The sequence below is a fragment of the Mesoplodon bidens genome (genome assembly GCF_964165515.1).
Source record: "Mesoplodon bidens genome assembly, chromosome: 17".
Lineage (NCBI taxonomy): Eukaryota > Metazoa > Chordata > Mammalia > Artiodactyla > Ziphiidae > Mesoplodon > Mesoplodon bidens.
In genome coordinates this window covers 3,187,797-3,209,053 of record NC_138174.1, presented here as the reverse complement: position 1 = coordinate 3,209,053, position 21,257 = coordinate 3,187,797, and the positions used below count along the sequence as shown (strand labels likewise).

At 51.0% G+C, this 21,257-nt stretch overlaps 1 protein-coding gene across 2 annotated transcripts in view; it reads left to right on the top strand.

Annotated features, from left to right (window-relative positions):
* The window catches only part of SPATA13 (spermatogenesis associated 13), a 261,378-nt gene that overhangs the window by 120,784 nt on the left and 119,337 nt on the right, over positions 1 to 21,257 (top strand). The window contains exon 1 of one of the 2 annotated variants that reach the window (XM_081214379.1): positions 15,231 to 15,375. The exons of the other annotated variant lie outside the window; for it this stretch is intronic. The gene's annotated coding sequence lies outside the window, so the exon portion shown is untranslated. Of the gene's footprint in view, positions 1 to 15,230; positions 15,376 to 21,257 lie in introns of those variants that run through there. 2 annotated transcript variants of the gene reach the window in all.

Sequence of the window (21,257 nt, the reverse complement as noted above, 5' to 3'; positions counted from 1 at the left end):
CCAGCTTCCCCTGATGCGGACACCTGGTGTGACCACAGTGCTGTGATCCAAAGAGGATGCTCACACTGGCACAATTGTACTCACTTCATTTGGAATTCACCGTTTCTCCCACTAATGCCGTTTTCTGGTTCAGCGTCCAGCCTGGGATCCCTATTACATCTTGTTGTCAGACTAAACTGTTTTCTCAAACTGTTATGTTTCTTTAGTCCCCTTGCCTTTCATGACCTTGACAAAGACCTTTCAAAGAGCCACATCAGTTATTCCCTCCAGGGAATTGTCAGGGATTTGTCTGACATTTTCTCACTTTAGTTTTTTATTTTTATTTTTAGAAACATTTAAACATTTATTTATTTATTTGGTTGTGCCAGGTCTTAGTTGTGGCTTGCAGGCTCCTTAATTGTGGCATGCAAACTCTTAGTTGCCCCGCGGCCTGTGGGATCTAGTTCCCCGACCAGGGATTGAACCTGGGCCCCCTGCATTGAGAGCACAGAGTCTTAACCACTGGACCGCCAGGGAAGTTGTTTCCTCACTTTAGATGGAGGTTATGCATTTGGGGCAGAAATACCACGGAAGAGATATTGTACCATTTTCAGTATATGTAAAAACTTTTCACATTGGCTTTTTGTGTGAGTGCTGGAATTCGCTCCTTAAAAGATAACTGCTCGGGCTTCCCTGGTGGCGCAGTGGTTGAGAGTCCGCCTGCCAATGCAGGGGACGCGGGTTCGTGCCCCTGTCCGGGAAGATCCCACATACCGCGGAGCGGCTGGGCCCGTGAGCCATGGCCGCTGAGCCTGCGCGTCCGGAGCCTGTGCTCCGCAACGGGAGAGGCCACAGCAGTGAGAGGCCCGCGTACCACGCAAAAAAAAAAAAAAAGATAACTGCTTTTTTTGTTTTTTGTATTTATAATCTCTGGATTCTCAGGAATTTGGTAGATCACTCAGTGGCTTAGTGTTTGGAATCATGATTCGTGAACCAAGATTCCGTTTGGAGGTCGTTGCTTTCCCTGCCTCTGGGGGATCAGAAGCGCCGGAGCTGGCCTTCCTGCTCTTTGTCCTGTCGGCAGAGACTCATCATCAGCCAGCGGCCTCTCCTCTTGCCCACGCAGCTCTCAGTTCCACCCCCGCCTTTTACTGACTCCACACTGCTTCTGGGGTTGGGTGCATCGGGAAGCTGCCCCCCTGCCCCAGGGACAATGATGTGGGTCTAGGTCACGTTTGGGAGGGGAGCCTGGGCAGGCGGAGGGAGGAGGGAGGAAAACTGGGTGCTCAGGCTGCAGCCCCCGCCTCCATCGGGCCAGGGCTGCTCCCAGGGTCCTCGCTGTCTGGCTTTCCGGCCCTTCCAAACCAGAGGATGCCCTGGGAGGAGGGTCACCGTGTCTGCGGTAGAATCTCTAGACAGCTGCGAGTGCTGGAGACCTGGGGGGCCAGCACGTGTCTGCCTACCTCTCCTTCTTTGTCTCCACCCCGCTTTTCTCCAATATTAAAAAAAATCCTAAGTGGAAGATGAGGGCTGGGGAGGGGAGGGCATCAGAATGAAAGTCTTGTGGAGGTTTGGATCCTCCAATACTCTGGCAGCGCTGACATTGGTATACTCTTTTATTTATTTATTTTTTTGCTTTGCATTAAAAATTATTTTTTTATTTTATATTGGAATATAGTTGATTTACAGTGTTGTGTTAGTTTCAGGTGTACAGCAAAGTGATTCGGTTTTACATATACGTGTATCTATTCTTTTTCAAACTCTTTTCCCGTTTAGGTTATTAAAGAAAACTGAGTAGCGTTCCCTTAGCTCTACAGTTGATCCTTGTCGCTATACTGTAATATTTGGGATCAGTCGATGCCTAGTTCTATTTTGTAAAGATGAACGACCCAAGGTAGAAAAGAAAGATGTGTTTTTTAAACTTAAAAGTCTTTGTTTTCCAAGTTGTAGTTTTTCTTCCCAGGCTTTAGAACCATGAGGTCAGGTGTAAAGAGAGATGTAGCACCTGAGCTTGCGGATGTCGCAGTAGCACCCACACTTAACCCCAAACACCCTGCAAATGAAAACGTACAACACCCAACACTGGGGGCTTAACTCTGTTCAGAGACTTTCTGGCAGTTTGATTCCACATTGTGCAGAGGGACGGTCCCAGAGGTTCTGTGGCCACCCCCAAACTGGACGGAGGGCTTATTATTTATCCGGTTTCCTCATCTGTAAGATGGGAATAATCACGCCTACGTCATGTGGTGGCCCTGAAATTAGAGAAGGTCGCATTGGTGAGTAGTGCCTGGTCCAGGGTCAGGCCCTTAGCACATGGGGGAAGGGGGGGGCGTGGGGAGGCCACCATTCTCTGACCCTCAGACCTTGTGTTTCCACGAGCCATGCGTGCTCTATCCTAGGCTGTCAGAATGCTGGCCTGCTGAGGTCTCGTTATTATCCCCACTTGCAGGGTAGAAACTTAGCTCCCAGAGAGGCTGAGCCTCTGCCTCTGGTCACACAGCTACAAGTGATCGAGTTAGGATTTGAACCCGGGTCTGTCTGGTTCCGGGACCCACCGTACCCCACGCTTCACGTACATCACGAGCATCACACTTAGGCTAATCTGAGGACACAGAGGACTTCAAGTGAAATGTTAGCAGACGTAATGAAAGTGATCTCAGTCCTCCGCAGGAAGAGTCAGAGGGGGGAGGCCGGCATTTAGCTAGGTTTGAGCTAGGAGAGCCGGGCAGGGTGAGTAGATACTTCTTCCAGCTCCCAGCTTGCAGATCGGAGAGCGAAGGTGTTTATCTGACACGAGATTTGTTAGGCTTTGGGGGGCCGTCTGGGGAAAGTGCCAGCGTGTGCCATGGGAAAAGGGGTTCTTCGGGCACGTGAGCTTTTAACGACCAACGGGATGTGGCTTTGCCTTTCGTGTGACACACACAAGAATCACAAAGGAACAAAGTTAACACATGAGAGTGATATGGCTGACTTAATCCGTGTTTCCGGAAATTCTCTGTCCAGTGCAGGGAGGCTCCACCATAATCCAGGTGGGAAGAAATATGCATGAACAAAAAATAGAGTCGGTGGTGCCCGCTGGGGGCGGGGTGGTGGTGGGGCATGAGGGAGACGGGGAGGGAAGTACACCTGGTGGACGAGAGAACGCCAGCTGGGTCTTGAGCAGAGAAGGCTGTGTGCTGGCGGAGGGGATGTGGAGGGAGGAAGGAGGCGGACAAGCACCCCGCCAGCAAATTACAGGCGTGCAGTGTGAGGCCTGGTCTGCCTGCAGCTGAGTAGAGGGAGTGGAGACACTTGGGCTGAGCAGGTGGTGTGGGGTCCTTCGGGAGAGCCCTGGAAGCTGGAGAGGAGAAAACGGCTCTGGGCATCTTGGCTGACTGGAGGAGGGTGCACCTGGGGAAATGGTATTTTAGGCAGCATCTGTCGCCATCCTGCACGGGATGAAGGGAGTCTCAGGCACTGGGCTTCGGGTATCCTGGTCCCACTGACAAAGCTCGTCCCAATGCGGAAATGTTCGCTAGGGATCATAGCCAGTCCAGCGTGAGTAGCCCAGCCCCAGCAGAGCCGCGGAAGGGAGCACCAGACTCTCTGAACCTGACCCGACAGTCCTCCAGGTCCGCCAGCCCCTTGTCCCCATGCGCAGGGAGCAGCCCTGCGATTCCCAGTGGCTTCCTTGTGGGCGGGTCGACAGGAACGTCGTTGGTCTTAATTTAAAGATAGGAATGGATAACTAAAATGGCTACTAAGGAGAAACATACCTAAGTCTGTAGTCTTATCTATGTAGCCTTAATATGATAAGAAATAACATATAAACTGGTGTGATACCTAATGTAGAGGAATGTAGGCTATAAATAACCTCTAAAATGTTATTTTAGCTGAGATCATTACAGGAAGTGTACAGAAAAAAAATTGCCCATAACTTTCTTACTTGACCTTCAGGATTTTAAAAATGTCATGATTACATTATACATTCAGTTACCATGTCCCCTTGTATTAAAGCATTTTCCATTGAGCTTGGCTACGTGCTGTACAACCTTATACACCTTCTACAGCACTGTAGAATATCCCATCCCACGGATGGGCTGACATTTGTTCACTCCTTTCCCTATTTTTGAACATTTGTGCAAGTTCCTCCTTTAAGAGACGTTATTGGGACATAAAAGGTTTTCTTCCTAGAAAAACCGTGCAGTTCCACGTGGAAATAAAGGGAAGGAAAATTTGGGTGATTCTTGATCTACAGTACTAGATTCTTCTCGAGATAGGCCTCTAGGTGAGTTTATGATTCTTCACCGTCTCAGACACTCTGACTCTGACAGGTGGACTGTGGTACCTGGTGGGGAAGGTGAGAGTGGAATGCCTTTTCAGGGACTACGGAGACTGTATTTCAGAACTACGCATGAGAAAACCACTAGTCTGATTAATGGGCACGGTGAGGGGGATGCCATGGGGGTGTAGCGTTTGTAGGAATTTAGGTGAAGGTAGAGGGAGGTGGGATGAGGAGGAACGTGGTCCTGACGGCCTGGTACATTCTTTTGGCTGAAGGGGGGGTTTCTGTAAAGCTTTGTAGCTCAAGTGACTGCCAGACTGGGGAAGGACCTCAGGATAAGGAGAAATTTGTGCTGGTTCACGGAGATTCCATGTGTTGGCGCTTGGTGCCTCGGATGAGGCAGCGGAGTGAGAGACACCCGTCCGCAGCCCCCCTCAGCCACGTCCCTGTGGGCCCGGCTCTCTCCATCTGTGCCCTCCGTCCCAGTCCTCATCACTCACAACCCTGAAACCCTTTCCATAAAGCTACCTGCACCTTCTTGTTTTACTTTTTAAAAATATTTATTTATTTACTTATTTAGGCCGCGCCAGGTCTGAGTTGTGGCACGCGGGATGTTTGTTGCAGTGTGTGGGCTTCTTCGTGGTGGCGTGCATGTGGGATCTAGTTCCCGGACCAGGGATAGAACCCGGGGCCCCCGGAATGGGGAGCATGGAGCCTTACCCACTGGACCATCAGGGAAGTCCCTTATTTTTAAAAATTGTGGTAAAATACACAGAACATAACTTGTCCCATCTTCACCGTTTCCCTATGCACAGTTCCCTGGCATTAAGTACATTCTATGATGGCAGCCGTCACCACTGTCCCTCCATCCGTCTCCAGGACTCTTCACCTTGCAAAACTGGAGCTCTCCCCGTTCAACACTGACTCCCCCGCCCCCTGGGAACCAGCGTTCTCCTCTGCGTCTCCATGGTTTTGACAACTGTCACACGTACGTGGAATCACACCCAGTTGTCCTTCTGTGTCTGGCTTATTTGACTTCGAATAATGCCTTTGAGTTTCATCCGTGTTGTAAAAGGTGTCAGAATGCCCTTCCTTCTTAAGGCTGAGCCATGTTCCATTGTATGGATGGACCACGTGTTGTTTGTGCATTTACCTGTCATCAGGGGACACTTGGGCTGCTTCCCTCTCTTGGCTGCCGTGAACATGGGTGTGCACGTGTCTGTTTGAGTCCCTGCTTTTCATTCCCCCCTTTTAAAAGCTGAAGCCCTATATTTGCTTTTGCGTTTCTCTACTAGGAATCTAAGGTGCCCTTCCCACTGTGCAGACGTTTCAGTAGGATTATCGCTGTTGTGTCAGGGCTGTGCTCCAGAGCCGTGAGCGTCTGAGCGGTCTGCTCAGCCCTCTCCTGCCATGAGCCCTGCTGTCTTGGTGCAGTTTTACAGAACAAGAGGGGTGCTCGTGTGTTTATTCAGAAATACATGTATGCATCACCTCACAGCAGAGATGCCTCTAGAGTTGGATGACAGTAGCTGGGGTCCAACAGTGCACTGATGACCTTGCAAACTTAACCGAGCCCAGGGTCTTCCTCAGTAACTGCCCCCCAGGTCCACTGGGGGAGCAGCTGACCCGAGGCACCAAATTCCGACACCTGGGCCGCACACCACAGGAGTTCAAGACACCATCATTGGATGAAGAACCTAGGGGTAAGACGGGAATAAAGACACAGACCTACTAGAGAATGGACTTGAAGACATGGGGAGGGGGAAGGGTAAGCTGTGACAAAGTGAGAGAGTGGCTTGGACATATATACACTACTAAATGTAAAATAGATAGCTAGTGGGAAGCAGCCGCATAGCACAGGGAGATCAGCTCAGTGCTTTGTGACCGCCTAGAGGGGTGGGATAGGGAGGGAGATGCAAGAGGGAGGAGATATGGGGACATATGTATATGTATAGCTGATTCACTTTGTTATACAGCAGAAACTAACACACCATTATAAAGCAATTATACTCCAATAAAGATATAAATAAAATAATTAAAAAAAAAAAAAGAAAGCGAACTGAGCAGAAGCTGGAAACCCGAGAGGGAGCTTGGTCAGAGAGCGGAGAAGCCCTGGGAGCGGTCGTCTTGGGCCCATGACCGTTCACAAGGCTTGAGTGACCAAGCAGACTGGATGAGCAGAAGCCGGAACCACACGCCTTCTGGTCCGGCAGGACCCTGTGTGCAGAGACTCTGAGAGCTGGCGGAGGCCACAGCGGGCAGCTCAAGGGAAGGAAGGAGGCAAGAGTCACGGTCCATTTCGGTTAGAGCTGCCTGTTTCTTAGCCGTGGTTTCCGCGAGTGTTTCTACCAGGAAAGAAAGGCTTTCAGCGTGCAGAGGAGGTTTGTGACCGCCCGCCGTGGTGACTGGTGCGCTGGAATGTAGACTCAGGCCACCGGCAAAGACGCAGGAGGAGGACTTGCAGGGTCTCTTCAGCCACTCGATAAAGTTACTTGTGACTGAGAAAGGAAGGGGCTCAGACACCCACCGGGAGTCCAGGATTCAGGTGGAGCCGTGTCCTCCTGAGGGCTGAGGAAAGATGGTATCAGTCTTGTTCTCAGCCTCGTTCAGCCTGAAAAATCTCCAGCTCTGCGTTCTTGGGTTGTTTGATGGAAATATTAGAACAGAAGAGAAAGAGCCGCTTTTTGGCTTTTCAAATATATGATAAGGTAGAACATATAATGTCAAACAAAATGTCCAGTAGCTTAAAGATACGACTAGAATTTTCCAGACAAAGGGAAATAACGTCTGTTTGTTGGGAGGCAGGCCTAAGAGGGTGGCTTGCTGAAAGCAGCCATCTTGCTCTAGAGGAGGGAGAGGAGGAGGGAGAGGAGGAGGGAGAGGAGGAGGCATAAAGGGAGAGAGAAGAAGGGCAGAGAGGAGGGGTCACGTCTGCTCCCCCCTGATGACCACACTGTGGTGTTTTTTTGTTTTTAATTAATTTATTTTATTTATTTTATTTTTGGTTGAGTTGGGTCTTCATTGCCGCACACGTGCTTTCTCTAGCTGCATCGAGCGGGGGCTGTTCTTCGTCGCGGTGCGTGGGCTTCTCATTGCGGTGGCTTCTCTTGTTGTGGAGCACGGGCTCTAGGCACGCAGGCTTCAGTAGTTGTGGCTCACAGGCTCAGTAGTTGTGGCTCGCGGGCTTTAGAGAGCATGCTCAGTAGTTGTGGCGCATGGGCTTAGTTGCTCCGTGGCATGTGGGATCTTCCCGGACCAGGGCTCGAACCTGCGTCCCCTGCATTGGCAGGTGGATTCTTAACCACTGCACCACCAGGGAAGCCCCACACTGTAGTTTTCACTTTCGAGTGCATCCCGTTTTGCTGCAGTGCTTTAACCACCTGTGGGATTCATCCCATGAGTGGGTCCTGCAGCACCAAATAAAACAATCTAAGAAGGAGAGAATCTCAGATGCGTCGCAAGAGGGGAGTGTCACCGTTGCTGGTAAATATTCTTTCCCTGTGTCTATGTTCATCCATGTGTCACTGGGTCATGACGTCAGATATGCTTCTTACTGTGGCTGCAAGTTTGAGAAACATTCTGACATTTGCCTGCCTTCTGATCCTGGATCTTCCTTTTCAGTCAAAGAGAATTTTGTGTCCAAACTGGGCTCCTGTTAGACCCTAAATTGATGGTCTGGTTGATTCCGATGCTTATTAACGACTTTCCACTGTCACCTACTCAGGATCGCCCCAAAGGTGCCCCGAACCCAGCGTGTCTGCCAGCTGAGGTGTAGGGAAGGGTCCTGAATTTAAAGCTGAAAACTTGGAGGTGAATTTCAGGTCAGCCACAGAAATTGTGCTTAAACTTCTCTCCAAACCAATCCAATCTTTTCCAGTCCATTTTAATTCAACAGATGGTCATTGAATGCCTACTAGACCCTGGATATGACGCTAGATGACACTGGGCACCAGGGACCCACGAAGCTCGCAGGCTGATGATGTAGATAAGCCCATGACCCTAAAGGACCTGTGGGCGGAAAGATGAGAGGGACTCAATCCTGCCTGTGACGTGGGGACTGAGTCTTGAGGAATTGCCCGGTGGAGAATGCAGGACTGTTTCCAGGCACAAAGGTCCGGGGAAAGCTCCTGGTGTGGGTCCTGAAGCAGCATGTGGCCGGCTAATGCTGAGATTTCAGCAGACCACGTCAGAAAACGGGGAGTTGGTAGACGCACTGGCTGTGGGCAGGAAGTGCCTCAGGTCTGAAAGGCCTCCCTTCTCCTCCTTAGCCTCAGACCATGACTTCAGTTCGGCCTCTGGACAACCCGTCCCTCCCCACGCCCACCCCAGGCACATCCCAGCCCCAGGCTGGCAGCACTGCAGGGCTTACCTCCTGCCAACCATGGAGGGCAGGTGATTGCCTGAGGTACGTTTCAGCATCCCATCCTGTTAGGCGCCTGATGGGTATGTGGATACTCTTGGTGGGGGGACTTTGTTCAGGCAGGGTCTCCTTCTTGACCACTTTCCAGACTTGCCCTCCATCCCTGGATTCCAGAGAAACAGAACAAGTAAAATAATTACTGCTGCCTAAGGCTACATACACATACTATATAACTCCAACTATATGACATTCTGGAAAAGGCAAAACTACAGAGATGGAAGAAACCTCAGTGGGTGCCAGGGGTTAGAGGGGAGGGAGGGATGAACTGGTGGAGCACAGAGGATTTTTAGGGCCGTGAAACTATCCTGTGACAGTGTGGTGGAGGATGCATGGCATCGCGTCTGGCAAAACCCAGAGAACTGTATATGAAGAAGCGTGAACCGCCGTGTAAACAGTGAGCTTTAGTTAATAAGGATGTATCAGTACTGGCTCAGCAACTGTAACAAATGTACCACACTGATGTAGATGTTAGTAATAAGGGAAACTGTTGGGGGTAGAGGGGTTATGTGGGGACTCCCTATACTTTCTTTTTTTAATTGAAGTATAGTTGATTTACAATGTTGTGTTAGTTTCAAGTGTACAGCAAAATGATTCAGTTATATATATATATAATATATATATATATATAACTGAATATAATATATATTCTTTTTAAGATTCTTTCCCATTATAGGTTATTACAAGATATTGAGTATAGTTCTCTATACTCTCTATACTTTCTGATCCATTTTTCTGTAAACCAAAAACTGCTCTAAAAAATAATGTCTATTAACTTAAAAAGTATATACTTACTGCCCTTAAAGAGCTCATAATCTCTTTGGTCAGTGCTAAGACAGCCATGTGTCTGAGAACATATTAGGGTGTCACTGACTATGAAGTCATGAACCCTACCCAGGAAGCCGGGGAGGCTTCAGAGGGGAAGTGGGCTGGAGGTAAGCCAGACAGTCCCTGGTGCCACCAGGCAGATGTGGGTTTGCCTGCAGATGTGCTCTGAGTGGTGGTTTATGTTCCACACTCTCTGCAGGTCAGGGGATGCTGGACTCTACAGAGATTCTCTCATTTCATCCCCGCTACAGCAGGGCAGGGCTATTATTTCTATGTTACAAGTGAAGAAGCTGAGGTTCAGAAGAGCTTGTCCAAGGCCACGCAGCTAGTGAAAGCTGAGAGAAGGGGGAGTCTGGTGACCTGCCTGCCCCTGAAGCCGGGGCTCCATCAACCGGGTAGAGATTACCTCGGGGAGAGGGTTAGGGGCATTCTGTGTCACATGCAGGGGTCAGAGGGGAAAAACAAAGATTGGTGGGTAAGGGCCTCAGTCAAGGTGATTTAATAAAGAAGATGGATTTCAGGAGTGGCTTGATCAGGCAAAGAGAAAGTCTGTGGAGAACCACTCTAGTCATCTAGTCAATGTGCATTCCCAGTCCCAGATTCACGGGGTCTTTAGAGCTGTGAGAACCTCTTTGGAATAAGGACATTGTAGAGATAGTGACTCCCCTCCTTATCCGGGTGGCTTTGTGTAAATCCTGGGCAGCTGGTAAGAGCTGGGCACCTTGTGTTACTGTCCCCTCTGCCCTGTCTGAGGGCGGCCCTGCCCGTCAGGTTTCCTCCAAATCCAGGTGTGAGAGCATCCCTTTGCTGAGCACAAGAGGATGGCACTGCAGACAGACGCTGGGGCGGGCTCCTGCCACGTCTCTCACCTTTTATCGGCCTCTGTGCCCCATTCCTGGGCAAAGAGCAAGGAAAACTCCCCCTGCTCTTCCCCTAATAGATACTTGTGTGCCAAAATAATTTGATGAATGCCAAACATTATTCTTTCATTCTAGGAAACTTAGATATCTTCTCTAATAAACTGTAGAAGACAGCAAATCCTCCTTATCCATTCTAATCAATAAAAACAGCCACCATTTACTGAGATTTAACCACGTGCCAGCTCTGAGCTAGGACATTATCACACTTAATCTTCACCCCAGGGTTTCACAGATGAGGGGGACTCCTGGGGCCCCAGGGCTGGAGTGGAAGACCTGGGCTCTCGGGTCTTACCTTCCACCGCAGGGGCCAGCCCATCCCCCTCGACCCCCTCCCCCCTTTACAACCAATTAAGAAACAAGACACTGGAGACGGACAGATGAAGATAAAAATGTCAGTGATATCACCAGTCGAGTCAGTTGGAGAATGTGACTTTAGGTATGAGAAGAGTTCTTGCTAAAATTCTCTGAGTGCCCCCTGCCCCCCAGCCAGCTGTAGAGCTTCAGCCACTGGTTCCACACCCGCCCTCCACCCCCCAGGTGACAGTCACGGACTACAGATGGCTCCCTGCAGATGTCTGGGTGGAGAGGTTAGAACGGAGTGACTCCTCCGTGCTTCCGAAGAATTACTGTTAAATTACTAATAAATTAGGTCTGTTCTATCAAGGTAGGTGGACCAGTGGGTTCCTCCCACCAGTCAGTAACTCCTTCTTTGGCGCAGAGGGTGGGGCCTGAGGCTGGACGTGTTACTTTGTGGAAGCTCCTCAAAGAGAAAAATCTGAAACGCGGAGAAAGGAGTTTCCTTACTGCATGAGTCAGCTCAGGCTGCCAGGACAAAATACCACAGACTGGGGGGCTTAAACAGCAGGAATTATTTCTCACAGTTCTGGAGTCCAAGATCAAGGCACCAGCAGATTCGGTGAATGGTGAGGACCCACTTCCTGGCTTGCAGACAGCCACCTTCTTGCTGTGTCCTCTCATGGTGTGGAGAAGGAGAGAGAGACAGAGACCGAGAGAGGGCTCTGGTCTCTCTTCCTCTTCTTATAAAGGCACTAATCCCATCATGGAGCCCCACCCTCATGACCTCATCATCTAAACCTTAACAGTCCCACCTCCTAAAACCATCTCATTGGTTGTTAGGCTTCAACATATGGATTTGAGGAGATAATCACTCAGGCCATACACTTCCCTCCCTTGTCCTGTGTGACCTCCGGTGAGTCTTTCAACTTCTCTGAACTTTGTTTTCTTCATCCATAAAACGCGAAAGATAATAGTACTCTAAGGGCTGCTTTGAGGCTTTAAGCAGAGAACGAATGTAAAGGACATAAAACGTTAAGTGCTCAGAAAGTGTTAACAGAGGGACACATACTTTCAGAGATGTTATTGTGTGAAAAAGCGTGCACCGTCGACCTGCTGAGAGCCGGTGGTTTGTATCAGCGCCGGTGTACAATGACTCTTTGGTGAGAGCTTTGCACTGACTGCTAACGGGATTTATAGAGTTTAAGCTGCTGGTCAGAGTTGGGCACCAGCAGATCACTAAGAGAAAAACGTCCAAAGAAACCTCTGGAAGTTCCCCTTGGTGGGGAAGGTAGAATGCAGATGTCAGCTTTGTTGGCAGGCCTGTGAGTGATGGCTGGTCGTGTGGGCAGAGAGAGCTCACTGTGGGAGATTTAGAGCCTTTTTACGCAGAAGCCACAGTGACATTCCCCATGGAATGAGGGAGGCTGAAGGAAGCTCTGAGATGGCTGGTCCGCATCACTCATTTAGCAGATTAGGAAAGTGAGAGCCGGCGAAGTCTGGTGATTTGTTCCCTCGATGCGTGTTAACTAGTGCTGGCTCTGGATGTGGAGCACCCAGTCTCTCCATGTCAGGTCCTGCTTTGTCCAGTAAGTTAATAATCTAAAACCAGAAATAGCTTTTTATCTCAGGAGCTCCAGAGTCCCACTAAAACAAAACAAAACAAAATTTGTATTTTTTAAAGGACAGGAACTAATAATTATTAAGCACCTGTATGTATTATACCAGGAGTCTTATATGGGCTAAAGTTTGGTATTAATATTTTCCAACCAATCCAGAGAGGTGGGTTTCCCTTTTCACCGAAGGGGAAGCTGACAGTCAGCAAGGTAAAGGGCTAGCCCAGGTCACAGGTATCAGGGAAGCAGGCCGAGTCTTTACAGCTCTAGAGAAATCATTTACCTGAGAGCCAGTGTTCATGTAAATATTAAGAACAGTTTCCAGGCAGGCAGAAATGATTCTCTGAGACACAGATTTTTTTTTTTTTTTTTTTTTTTTTTTTTTGTGGTACGCGGGCCTCTCACTGTTGTGGCCTCTCCCATTGTGGAGCACAGGCTCCGGACGCGCAGGCTCAGCAGCCATGGCTCACGGGCCCAGCTGCTCCGTGGCACGTGGGATCTTCCCGGACCGGGGCACGAACCCGCGTCCCCTGCATTGGCAGGCGGACTCTTAACCACTGCACCACCAGGGAAGCCCTGAGACACAGATTTTTTTAAAAACGAATAATCAAAAATTTCTCCTCAGATTTGTGCTAATTCCAAAGAGCTAATTTAAAAACTATCAATTTAGCCCTCGATATCCTTTTTTTAAAACAGTACTGAAATAGACGTCATTTTTAACATTTGTGAGAGCTTCATGCAGGTTTCGTTAACGTTATAGAAAGTAGAAATAAAATGAAATATTTGATATTAGCCTTTCATGCTTTGTCTCTAAAATTTTCCATTGCTTATTTATTTTAGGTTGGCCAAAAAGTTCGTTTGGGTTTTTCCGTAAGATGTTACAGAAAAACCTGAATGAACTTTTTGGCCAACCCAATATAATATGTTTCTGCTTTAAAAATATATATTCACTGTCAAAAATTTGGGGGGGTTTCAAATAAAGATCCAAACAATAAAATAAAAACTTGCCCATATTTCCACCACCCAGAGATAATGACCATTAGTATTTCGGTGTGTGTGCTTTAATTAATGGGCTGTTATTTTAGAGCAGTTTTGGGTTTACAGGAAGACTGGGAGGAAAGGAGAGTCCCCCCATCCCCCCAGTTTCTCCTGTTACGGGCATCTTAACATCAGTGTGGCACATTGGTTGCGACTGATGAGCCAATATTGATACGTTATGATAAACGACTTTACATTAGGTTTCACTCTTTGTGTTGTATATTCTACGGGTTTTGACAAACGCATAACGACCTGTGCCCACCGTTTTGAGTATCACACAGAATAGTTTTCCACTATTTAAAAAAGCATGTATAGAATTAATTTTGACTTTTCATTGTGTAATTTAATATTTGTATATGTTCTTTAGTTTTTACATAGTGGTTATTCTTCTTTGATTATAAAAGTAACATGTATAATTATAGTGCTGGCAACACAGAACCACTCAGATGAATCATCTAAAAGACAGCAGTTTTTAAAAGAATGTGTTTATTTTATGAATTCCATTAGGTGCACATCAGGAAACAATCATGGAACTTTTAGGGCCCAGATCCTAGCGCAGAAGGGTTTCCTTCATCTCTGCGGCTTTCCTTAATGATTGCGCCATGAGCCACCCAGGAAGGGTGAGAGTTCTGAGTGTGTTCACCCAGACAGTCCACGGAAGACCTGCTCTAGGTAGGTCCTGGGGAAGTGGGTAGGTTTAAAAGTCCTCACCTAGGGTTTTTGTTTGTTTGTTTTTTTTAATGAATTTATTTATTTATTTATATTTTTGGCTGCGTTGGGTCTTCATTGCTGCGTGCAGGCTTTAGTTGCGGCGAGCAGGGGCTACTCTTGGTTGCGGTGCGCGGGCTTCTCATTGCGGTGGCTTCCCTTGTTGCGGATCATGGGTTCCAGGCGAGTGGGCTTCAGTAGTTGTGGCACACAGGCTCAGCAGTCGTGGCTCGAGGGCTTTAGAGCGCAGGCTCAGTAGTTGTGGTGCACGGGCTTAGTTGCTCCGTGGCATGTGGGATCTTCCTGGACCAGGGCTCGAAACCGTGTCTCCTGCGTTGGCAGGCGGATTCGTCACCACTGCTCCAGCAGGGAAGCCCTCACCTAGGGTTTTCTTTTTCAGGAAAAGTGTAGCCAGGGCGCCTTGGCCTGGAGTGACCTCCTCCCTGGCAGAGGTGGGGCGAGGGGGCAGTGAGGGGCGGTTGCCTGGGTGACGCGGCTGCCCCTCCCGCCCAGGGCCGATGCTGGGGGGTTGATGAGGTGGAGGGGAGCCGGGTTTAGGGGGCCGGGCTGGGGGGTGATGTCATGGGTTGCTGGGGGTGGATGGAAGGGAGCCCGGCTGGGGGGTGTAGCTGGGTGGATGAGGAGTTAGGGTCGGGGGAAGTGTAGCGGGGCGGGCATGTGGTGGGGGGATATCCTCGTGGTGGAGCAGGGTGGGTTGGGAATGTCTGCGAGGATGGTGGGGACAGCAGGGCCGCTGGAAAGGTAGCCGGGGACGGAGGGGGCTGGCGGGGAGGAGAAGAGCCGAGCCAGGGGCGTGGTGTGGGGGCTGAGCTGGGGGCGTGGCCTGAGGCAAGACTGGAGAGCCCAGCCAGAGGGGTGGCCTGGAGCCAGGTGTGGCGTGGCCTGGGGGGCGTGGAAGGAGAGCCGGGCCGGGGCGTGGCCTGGGGCCGGGCGTGGCATGGTCCGGGGTGGTGGGGTGGAAAGGTAGCTGAGCCGGGGGCGTGGCCTGGGGCTGGGGCGTGGCCTGGGTTCAGCGGGGGCGAGGCCTGGGGGGGTGGAAGGAGTGCAGGGTTGGGGGCGTGGCCTGGGCCGCGGGGGCGCGGCCTGGGCCGGGCGGCAGCGGCGGGCTGGCTTCAGCGCCGCGCTCCTCCCCCGCAGCCCAGCCCGCCGCCCGCCCGGAGTCCGCGCACCCGAGCGGAGGCTCCTCCGAGAGCCCGGCGTGCTCGGATCTCCGCGGCGCCAGGACCAGCCCTGGGTCGCCGGGACGTCTTGGATCGGCCGACTTTGGAGGCTCCTTCGAGCGGGGCCGCGGTAGGTGAGGCTGCGCCGAGGCGCCGGGCGGGCGCCCGGGTGTTGGCGAGGAGCCCGAGCCCAGGAGCTGAGTTACCTCGACGCCGGCCCCGCAGCCCAAACACCGAGTTCGCTCGGTGAGCTCGCTGCGGGGCTGGGCGGCCCGAGGGCGAGGGACCCCCGGCCCCGCGCGCCTGGGGATCCCCAGACTTGACCCGCGCCCGCCGCGGGCTGCGGGCGGGACAAAGGCGCGGGGCGCCCGCGCCGCCCAGGGGATGCGCTGGAGATCTCTCCCAAAGCGAGTTTCTCCCCGGGTGCCCCGGGCCTCATCTCCCGAGAAAGGTGGGACCCTGCGTCCGGCGACCCTGAACTGGAGGGGTGAGCTCCAGGGCTGGTTTGCTTCCACTTATGTTCGGCGAGGTGAGGGAGTGGGCACGCCAGCCCAGGGGGACGCAGACCAGCGCTGCGCCTCCGGCCAGGGAGCTCAGGTGACCTGGGCTGGAGGCCACCATCCGGCTGGGCAGTCTGAGCCCCGGCAAACCTCCCCTCCCTCCAGGTGCGGAAAAAAGGCCAAACCAACCAACCATACAAACAGAACTCTCCGTCAGTTGCTTCCCAGCACTGGACAGTCTTGTTGATAAACAAAAGAATAACTTGAGTTTATTTAGCACTTGTTACCAAGGCCATCTAAATTCATACATCATCCGCTCCTCCTCCCACGGTTTTCCCTGCGTCTCACCTCATTTTCCGTGTTGCCTGGTGTTTTCTACCCTATTAACCCCTCCAAGTCCCCAAGTACTGTGTTCTTCTGTAACAGGTACAGAAGTTTCACCCGTTTTATTTTTCCTAACAAATGCTCCGTTTCCATGCCCGCTTCTTGCAGACTTCCCCACCGCAGTGTCCTTGGGGGCCTGGTGATCACCGTCCTCCCCTCGGTCTCTGCCCCCTCCCCCCATCCTTTAGAGTTTTATGTGACTGTTTCTTACCCAGCATTCTAATTCTCACACCCCTCCTTTGGTCCTCAGATTTGCCACCTTCCTCCCACTCAGGCTGGCTGTCTGCCTTTTTGCCTGTGCTCCCGTGCTGTGGGCTGTCTTGCCTTTTACCTACTTCTCCCTGTGCTTTTCCCGCCTCCAGAGCACACCTTGTTTCGGTTCCTCTGGTTGTTGATTTCGCTGCTGCATCACCACTCCTCGGTTCCCTTTCTTCCCTTCCAATCGGTCCTCCATTACCCTGCAGACGTCTTTATTTCAGAAGGTCTGAAAGTGTCACAAGTAGGCAACCAGCTTCCCCAGGACCCCTGTGGACGTCAGGACCTTCCCATCTGCTCCTGGTTCTGTGTGTGTTCTTACTGAAGAAGTAGTATCGTATGTAGACAAGTTCTCCGACTATGTTGATATTGATGTTAATATGAAGAGTAGGTAGCAGTTGTCAAACGCTTAGTAGGAGCCGAGCAGTCTTCCAAGGGACGTACACACAGTAATAACTCATGAATCCTCCTCGCTTCCCTGTAATGTCGATGCGTTCCTAGCCCCATTTTAAAGATGAGAAAGGGGAGGCTCAGAGAACTTTAAGTACCAGGCCCAGTTTCCTGTGGCTGTGTGGTGGGAGAGCCCCTCTTCTCGCCAGGCGGCTGTGCTCCCAGGCCATGCTAACTTTGGAACTCATATGTGGGCTGGGATTCGGCCTTGGAAATGAGGTCATTATTTGCGTGTTTTACTTGGTCTGCAGTTTACAGCTGTTGAGGGCATAATATCTATACTGTAGAGCAGTGTGTGGGGAAAGCCTAATGCCTCCTGTCCCTCAGAAAGACTGGGGACACTGCCTGGGCTGGCTTCCAGCTCACTTTCCTGAAGAGACCACCTGGCCCCCTTGGCTACAGGAAGGCTGGAGGAAAGCTTCTTGCAAAGACCGTTGCCAGCCGGCTCCTCCCCTGCAATGAGAGGTCAGTTTCACTTTAGCTGGCCAGATCTTTAGGGTCCTTGAGAGCCCTGTGATGTGGTGAGTCTTGTTTATTTCTGTTTCATTATACAATTTAAAGCCTTGTTCCTATATCTCCTTCACCTTCCTGAAAGTTGGAGGCAAGTGTTTGTTCTTTGGCAGATGCTGAAGCAGAGTGTTGGGAAAGTTTTATACTTCGATGGCTGGAAGGGGCCTTACATTCCACAGACGAGGAAACTGTGGCCCAGAGAAATAAATGATATGTCCAGGGCAGGCAGCGGGACAGTAGATCCCCGACCTACCGACCTCTGGTTCAGGACTGTCCATGCATGGCCCTGCAGCTTGGTGGGGTGACCTCTGGGCTTGCTGTGAAAAGCAGTGAACGAACCCTTTCCTTCCTGAGCTGAGAGGCATTGGGAGGATTCATTTGGAGTGGAAATTGTCAGTGGGTTCTATTTTTTTTTTTTGGTCTGAAAACTAAACATTTAAAAAATGTTTGCTTTCGATATACGTCATGGCATAAATGGGATCCTAAAATTGCAGAAGTATAAATTCAGATGTTTTTAGAAAGAAATATTTTTGTTTTCCAGAACATGAGGCAGGAACGCCAAACATACATTGCTTTCTAGAGGCAAATCGTACAATCCATGGCAATTTGAAAATCAGTAACTGGAACGATGAATTGTATTTTCATTTGCAGAGAGAAAGGCCTTAGTACAAAGCGCTCATGTGATTTCCTCCATCTCCGCATCTCAGATAAAACAGGGGTGAAGGGGGAGCCTGTCCCGTTAGGTGCTGTCTCTGTGTTGGCTCTGCCACGCCCCACCCCCGTCTCCCCCTGGCCTCGGGCTCCCAGCCAAGCTCCCCCATTCCCAGGTCTGCTCCCTGCTGTCTGGTTCATCTCTTTCTCCAGGAGCCCTCGGGGAACCTGGAGGGTGCTGCTCACCCAGGATTGCTCAAGCCGTTCCATAACTGCCTTTCTTGACAGAATCCAGCCCTAATGCCCTAAGGTGTGTGTTCCATGTAATTAACTTCTCTCTGATGCTCCAGAATGAGATGGGTGGCTCGGTGAGTCCTTGGGAGAATTGATGAGACATTCACTGTCTGTGTTCTGTGGTTTGGATGAGGCTCATCGGTGTAACTGCGGAGCAGGTTAGGTTTACCGCTCCCCTCGCACAGGGGAAGGAATCGAATGTCCTGGCCACAGCCCCGTAGGAAGAGTCAAGGCTGAGATTTGAATGCGAGGCTGCCAGGCCCAGGAGATCCACACGCACGTCCAGCGTCTCTCTGCTCTGAAGCCCATAACCCTCCACAGCAGCTTCCCAGAGCCTTTTACGAACTAGAGGAGGGAAAATGAGGGGCACGTGGGGCCTCGCGGGAGTCCCGGACCAGCCCTCCGCAGTCTCCCTTCGGGGCCACGGGCGCTTTCTGACTGTGGGCGGCAAAGCCCCAAGTGGACAGAGATGGTCCTTGTTTCTCATACATGGCTGTGGCCACCTGCTGTGGTCGGGATGTCAACATTTGTGGCCACAGGTAATGCTCTATCCTGTGCTCGTGATCTTCAAATATTACCTCACCTAACCAGGACCTTAAAGGACCTGATTTCTTGGCCAGAAATAACCTCTGCCTGTTTCCATGACACAGGACTGCTCTTTGTCACCGTGGAAGCAATGCAAGCTCAGCGTTGTCATTTCAGGGACCGTGTGCCTGACTCAGGACATCTTTTGCTCTGGTCAGATCTGAGCTGGACCCCTAATTCTCTCTCGGGGTTCAGCCATGGGCCTGGGGATCTCTAAGAGGACCCTTCCTGCTAATCTGGGAGAGGGAGGGGCCAGCCTTTTCCTTCTCCCATTAGCACCGTTACAGAGTTTGTTCCCTAAGCCTGGCAGGCTGTCCTTAGAGAAAAACAGAACTCAGGTCCGAAAGGACTAGACTGGAAGGTGTGGGCGGGCGAGATGTGGCCTGCAGGAAACTGGGATCTTTGCCCGCCATCTCTGGCAGGTGCGGGGTGCTGGGGCCCCACGTTTGTTGTCTTAGAGCAGAGGGGGCAGGAGGCCAGGGAGGAGATGTGTTCCTGGTATCGGAACTTTGATCACAGGCTTTCCTGGCAATTACTGTTCTCCATAATAGAAGCAGCAAGCGGTCTTGTGGAGGAGTGTTAAAATTACAGTCACATTAAACGAGGTCAGGCCCTACTACGTCACCACCACGTGTGCTGTATAAAAAGAGAGGAGGCCCGAGTCCTAAAACCACTTAACCCATGTGGGCTTTGAAACTTGTCCACTTCGGATGTTGGGACTCTCTGCGGCTGAAAGGAAAAACAGCTTCAGAAAGTTTGCTCCCTTCCCCCCTTCCCTTTTATGTGCTGGATGTTGGGGATGGAACCAGCCCCTGCCCTCGTGGAGGCTCACACTCTCTCCGGTGGGAGTGGTCAGCATGTGAAAGGAAAGACCTGTAGCAGGAGAGGGATCAGTTTATGGGGAGGGCGTTAGGGGAGCCCATGGGAGGCCGAGGATCCAGGAGGGCTTCCTGGAGGAGGAGCTAACCACAGCCAGGGCTGAATAGGAGGGTGCAGGTTGGGGAGGGGGCTGACAGAGGGAGGCATTGTACCCTCTGGGGACAGAATAAGCAGAGGTGGGGACACGGACCTCAGCTCGGGGATGCGGGACCCTCAGACAGTTCTGCCCATCATTCATGACTATTAACCATTTGCCCAGAGCAGTGGTTCTGCATCTGCATCTGCACCAGCAGAGAATTTGTTAGAAAAGCAAATTCTAGGGCTCTCCCCTGGACCCACCAAATTAGAGTTTCTGGGGTGTGTGTCTGTATTTTAACAGCCTTCCAGGTGGTTTTCACACACGCTGAAGTTTGAGAACTAGTGCTTTAGAATGCATGCTTTTCAGACACCCTGAAAACAGCTGCTCTTCATTGCTACCTGGTTGTCCTTCAGAGTGGCTGTGTTCGGGCCTGGTTGGACGTGTCACACCTCCCTCGAGCCATCAGCTGTCCAACCTTCTCGTTCTTCTCCACCGTGTACACCCTCACAATTTCTCTTGCCCGCCCTGCTTCATTTCATCACATACTAGTAATTTATATTATTTCTATGACATGATTTCTTAGTGTTTGGCGGTCGTCAGGTAAACTGGGTTCAGGTCCCAACCCTGCTGCTTGCCCGCTGTGAGACCTGGGGGAGGCGTTGACCTCTCTGCCTCAGTTGCCTTATCTGAACAATGTACATAATGGTACCCATCTCTTCACTGAGTGTTTCAAACTTTGCTGGACATTGGAATTACCTGGGGGGTCTTTAAGAAAGGTTGATGCCTGCTCCCATCCCCAAATTGTAATTGGTTGTGGGTGTGACCTTGGCATTGGAATTTCCCAGGGGCAGTGAAGTTGGGAACCATGGTCACAGGCTGTGGTGCGGATGAGTCCCCACTTGCAAAGTGCTCAGAAGGGGGTCAGGCCTGGCTCCTCTGTCTGATGGGGGAGGGGAGGCTCTGTTGGTTCTGTGATGGTGGGGGAGAAGGTAGAGCTGTGTCGCTCGTTCTGTGAACACTTGTTGGATGTCGAGGGCCTGTCGGTTTGGGGATCTCCTGGTGACTCCGTCTTGTTCTGAGACTTAGGAGGTGAAGTAGCCCAGCACAGTGGGTCTCCAGGTCTGATTCTCTGAGCATCCGCTGGGCAGGACTACAGAGGTCCTGCGTGAACAGGGCACAAGGGCTGCCACCCCCCAGCCAGCATTCCCAACACGGGACACCCTTTTCCCTCCTCTGTGCAGAATAACATGAATTTTCGGAATATAACCAGCTTCTAAAATCATGAAGGAGCAGTGCTTTTCAGTGAAAATGGGAATCGGGCCCCCCTAGGGTTCTGACCCTGCTCTAATCTGTCATTTGAACTTGGACGCCAGTCTTCTAAATTTATTTTGTTATTTTTGGCTGCATTGGGTCTTTGTTGCTGCA